The following is a 5,838-nucleotide window of genomic DNA, read 5'->3' as shown; positions in this document are numbered from 1 at the left end:
TACAGATTTTTATTTTAATTATTAACTTTTAATCAATACATTTTGTGGGTTGCATCAATAATTAGGGTATTGTGGTGCTTGTAGACGAGATCAAATAACGAATTTGTTAACGGACGATGTTGAGTACAAATCGGATTCCATATTTGTAACCATAACGAAAACAAAAGTTAATCAGCCTCGACTATTTGCTATTTTGCTATAACAAATGAGATGTGGATAACTTTAATTAAAAAATATACTCACGACCGGCACATAAACGATTTTTCTTATGCTATCGAAATGGCCGTTGCACTACCCAACCAATTGGCATAAATAAAATAGGAGAGATGCCACGAGTTAGGTATAGCGAAATACCTGAAACTAGAAAATGCCGATCTATATTCTGGTCACTGCTTTAGACGTTCATCGGCCTTACACTTAGCAAATAGTGGTGCCGATTTACTTGCATTGAAGCGACACGGTGGTTGGAAAAGTCGCTGTCGCGGAAGGTTATGTGGAAGAAAAATTGAAGAGGCTGAAATGCTTTCTACAAATGAACAAGCATCTTTACCAAGAGTGTCCCCTTCCACACAACATGAATCAACTCTTACGAATCCTCAACCTGGACCATCGGCGAGACCATCGGCTAACACAGCAAATGAAGGAACTGTGTTAAATGCTTTCCAAAATATACCAGGAATTTCTATTAAAGCTGGCGATGTATACCTATTTAGTAACAAAGATTAGTTTTGTTAGGTTATAAAATCTCATTTGAATTAAATGTTGATTTCTCTAAAAAATACACTGAATTACACACTAATACACATACACTAATGATTTCAATTTCCCGTAACGTTAATAACTGTAACATAATGTTATAACAATAAGTGAAATTATAAGTCCACATTTTTCTAAACCGTTAAGATAAAGTATTAACGTCTAAATCATCCAAGCAGAACTTTGAGCATTCGCGTATATGATCAGCCTGGATGATTTAGACAAAATGCTTTTATTGCAGACGAGCATGCTAACCACTGAATACTAAATGTTCTTAAAAATCTGTCAGTTGTGGAAAATAGTTACCAAAAATAGTGTTGGAATGAAACTCATTCCAGCACTAATTTTGATGTCCGAATACTGTCATTATAAACGCAAAGCAGAGAAACAAATTGTAACGAAGCATCCGGAGTTTCTCAGTGGATTTTTTCGTTTACAAGGACCACCCTGTATAGTAACGATTGGTTTGAGCTTCGTTACGTAGAAGTTTCCAAACAGGCACATCATTACAACCTCCGACACCGAAAATGGAAACCGCATGTGGGTGATTTGGTACACCGGAAAGACCACCCCCTGGCCAAAGCTGCCAGCTGCGAAGTTGGGCCGAAGTACTCCGACCCATATGTCATCTAGAAAGTGGAATCATCTGTCGTATTCACCCTGAAACACCGAGCGGACCAAGATTCCGAGAGTCCACGATAAGGATATGAAACCCTATCGACCGTAACCCCGTAGTTAGAGTTTCGTCCTGTATTTCCGTCCCCGAGTTTTGTTTGTTTTAGAATACCGTGCCGAAAAGAGTTCCACTCTTTTCTTTGCGAAGAAAGGGGGGTGTGTAACGAAGCATTCGGAGTTTCTGAGTGGATTTTTACGTTTACAAGGACCACCCTGTATAGTAACGATTGGTTTGATTTCGAAAACTTGCAATTAACATATAGACAATTAATGTAATGAGTTCATGAGCTTCCGTTGTGTCTTTTGAGTATGTATAATTAGCATGCACTAATTAAATGAATTACAGTAAAGAAGCGCCGATTGAGACGATTTGGTATCAAACTTTGGGCGCTTAATTAAGAAATCGATTCCCAGATGTTCGGCAATTATCGGACGAACAGGAGCCGAGTAATTAATTAAAAGGTTTCGATTTCGTATTGAATACGCAACGGTTTGGATTTTCCTTGTTCCACTTCTACCAAATTGGGTTTCCTTTATAAGCGAAACGCTCAATTTTGGAAAAATCTTTTTGCGTTCTACTTGCCGTAAGTAAGTTCGAAATATCTGTTGCATCTTTGCATCTTTTACGTTTCACTGACCGTAAGCGATCTTTATTTTTTGACGCCAACGCCTGGAATTATCATCTCCGATTAAGACTACTTCCGAGGCTACCAAAACCGACCCTTCCGTCCGTAATTACCGCCGATATCGTCCAGGCGCGAGATTATCGTCTGGTGGCGCCCGAATCCGTCCGTACGTCCGTTCTCTGTGCCGCCGTTTTGCAGTTTTTTCGCCGAGTACCGCTTGAGGAATTATAATATACTTTATATTAATATCTTTAATTAAATTACACTCGAACAATAACTCTACTAATTGGAGTTTAATTCATCCAGTACCGGCTATGCGCGAGCAGCCAAAGTTCATCGCAAAATGTATGTTGATTATAAATTTATAACCGTTGCTCAACTTCGTTATTACATTATTGCACAAAAAATTCACTCCAGTTCTAACACAGTATCAAAGGGTTGTGTAATTACGTAATACCTAAGTAAAAAGATACTGAACATTGTGGGTGCATAAGCCACAAGTCACGGTTTAGAATTTAGGAGTTTATTTAAGTTACAACTGAATAAGAATTTTTTCATTCATAATTTGACTGAGGTAACTCTTAAGACATGACACCACTGTCATTTTAGACATGTGATAACTGAGCTACATGTCCAATCCATTTATACCTGTTGAAGCAAAAGATGTTAATGTTTTGTGAGATCCTTTCTCTCTTAATGGATTGGAAAATAACACAAACGTGAACGATCATAAAATTGGTGTGGTTCTAATATCGTTTTAGTAATTAATTTCGTAAAATACGATGTGGAATAAACACTTTGAAACTCCCTCCAACAGAGTAATCTGTTTAAACGTCTTTAACTATTGTGTTGTCATCCTGTTTACAAATTGTGAATAGAGGTTACCTGCCTAGTTTTCATTTACATAAATCCTTTAAATGGTTTAAAATTCTTTCACAGCGTTCCGTTTGTTTAAAATTGCCAGATTGTCATAATCCAATGTTTACTGACATTTAGAGAACCCTCACTGAGCTATTATATGGACGTCACGGATAGCTGCGAGCCACCTACACTACTACGTTTGATTTGAATACATAAAACGAATAAAAGAAAACTAATAAACGCGATAGATATTTCGGTACACTCTCTGAGTTATAAAAAGATCAGCTTCCAGTATAGAAGAGGTTACCACCACATTTTGTATTGAATTAAAGCGTCACCATTTTTATAAAACGAGTTGAGTAAAGTAGCGATGATCAATCTTCCACGTATTTCTATATTACAGCATTACACACCGTCTGTGTAAACAAAAACGTTGATATCTATTATTTAATCTCCATTTAGAATAATATGTTAATTTGTAAGACAACTATCATTAATAATGAAGGAAAGCTTTATTAATTTAAGTATGTCAACGCTTTGTTAGAGAGCAATTCACAGAAATCTGTGAAGGTTGAAATGATGGTACATTGAAAAACGTCGTGGTTCACAATATGGTTTTATAAACATAAGATAGGTGCGTAAGATTTATCTTACTGCTACCGTTTAATAATTAAATGCTACTACTAAAACAAGATCAATTATTCCATTAAGTATACAACGCACATAATTTAGAGAATTTAGTTTATGACCAGAAATTTCCAGACCTTTTAGGTAGCGCTGGATCTGGAGAATAATATTATGTATCACTAATTCTTATCTAAAACTAGGATTCAGGGATCACGAAATATTCAATGTGTATATATCATTAATTAATTAATTATTTAAAATCTGTTTTTTTTTATGTTTGAAGGTGGATACGTGTGTCCTAGAGAAAACGCACCATAGGGAAACAGAATTAATGTATTTTATCGTACTTCCGGGACTAAAGTAACAACTTCACTCCATTATGACAAGTACTGAAGTGTCACTTTTTATCCCGCCGCGCCGGGATTAAATTTAGACGAAAATCCCGGAAGGATGAAATTACTAACAAGGCAATTTCAGTAGGTTGTTCCACATTTTGTATGCGGCACTACTTCTTAAACGCATCGTACTGCTGATGCTCATATAGTTTTTTGGATTTCGGTGGTATCAATTCTATACCTAGTTTGGCTGCTTTTTATCAATATCAAATACACCTTTGTCACCCACCACCAAAATTATGACACTAGCAATGACAGTTTCCAAATTATTTTTGTTACCATAGCATAGGGATTGTCATACCAACGCAACGTTCCTATGGTAACTTGTTAAGCAGCGATTTTTTGAAAGAACGCGTTCTCTAAGTCCATACATATTAAGTGTTTCGGTTTCGGAAGTACGAAAAATATCGTATATACCTTGCGACTGAAGTAGTGGTCTTAATCCCTCAGGTAAATTATGGCCCTCCCTTCGGTCGGGCCATAAACTTTACCTTCGGGATTAAAAATACTACTTCAGTCCCGCGGTATATAATATACTATTTTCTACAACTGTCAAAAAAACCTGTCATTTTCTGACGGATTTCGAAACGCGAAGTACTAGATTTTTAAACGGTTAATTAATAAGTAAGGTTGCTCTTGACAACGTGCGCGAAATCGTCAACAGTGAAAAAAAGTATTTCGCGCACGTGACAAAGTTGAACTTAAACAGTAAATTTAATTAACAATCGGTTCAGTTGTAGAAAAAATATTGTATATAACGCTAACGCGAAGTTATTTCGCGCATTTGACTGATATTTTAACTCGGCTTCGCCTCGTCAAAATACCTTCAGTCTCAATGCGCGAAATTGAACTTCGCGCTCTTGTTATATAAATAACTATTTTGTTGTATTTGAAGTTGGCGCTCAACGTACGTTATTGCGGTTGGCTAATGCTAGAAAGAGATTGGGGTAGTACGTTAAACGTTCATTTCAAAGGCCTGGATCTTTCGCGAAAAAATACATTGCCGTTTCCCTATGGTGCGTTCTACCTGGTACACACTGTATAAGTAGATACCTATGTATTAATGCAGGAGCTGCAATGGAAGGTTACAATCTTACAACATCAAAACGAAAGTTTGGAACAAGTTTCTTCGAGGCGGTCATAAGTTATGATTTTCTTTTTTGAGTAATGAAGTAAGAAAGTTGGAAATTAGGGTAGGATAACGTCAGCACAATCCTGAATTGGCACTCTAATTTGTTACCTGCATCGCCAATTGTACTCATTTTGCACTAGATTGTGCGCCAATCTCCAAATTTTGTGCGCTTCTCGTCCAACTTAATAGGAAGGTTGTACTTAGGGTATATAACACCATGATTCTCGTATCCACATGACACTAAAACCATAGTTTTGTGCTGATTTGTGTGCCAATACTCAGGTTTTCTGCGCCTTATGTTTCTGAGAAATTTAAAATTTCTACAAGCGGTGCTAACTCAACGTAGCATCCCTCATAATCGAAATGGCTGTGACCTTAGACCATATAGTACATGGACTGCTAATTGTAACGAAAATATGGTCAAGGACATCGCCTGGGTATGTGAGTTTCAGGCTAAACGAGTCTGTCCGAAGTTGTCCGATTAGACACGATTTGAGACTGTCAACCTATAAATTAACAAACGTCAATTAATTAATAGTCTATTATATATGCCAAAAAAGCAAACCTATCCATATTTGTGGACGTATAAAAGATAATCAAGAGTATTTAAAGCTTCCCGTACTACGCGGTTACTATAAAAGCTACTCTTTACGCGATCAGAGGTGTTCATACGACTTTAGTTTACCCTGAGATTCACATACCTATACGACTACAGTGCCCTCTATTCGTGACCACCCATTTTGTATTGAAAGCATAGGGCTAATAG

This window comes from Photinus pyralis, unplaced genomic scaffold (assembly GCF_008802855.1).
Source record: "Photinus pyralis isolate 1611_PpyrPB1 unplaced genomic scaffold, Ppyr1.3 Ppyr1.4_LG3b, whole genome shotgun sequence".
Classification (NCBI taxonomy): Eukaryota; Metazoa; Arthropoda; class Insecta; order Coleoptera; family Lampyridae; genus Photinus; species Photinus pyralis.
The sequence above is the reverse complement of the archived record's forward strand: the minus strand, read 5'-3'. Positions refer to the sequence as shown.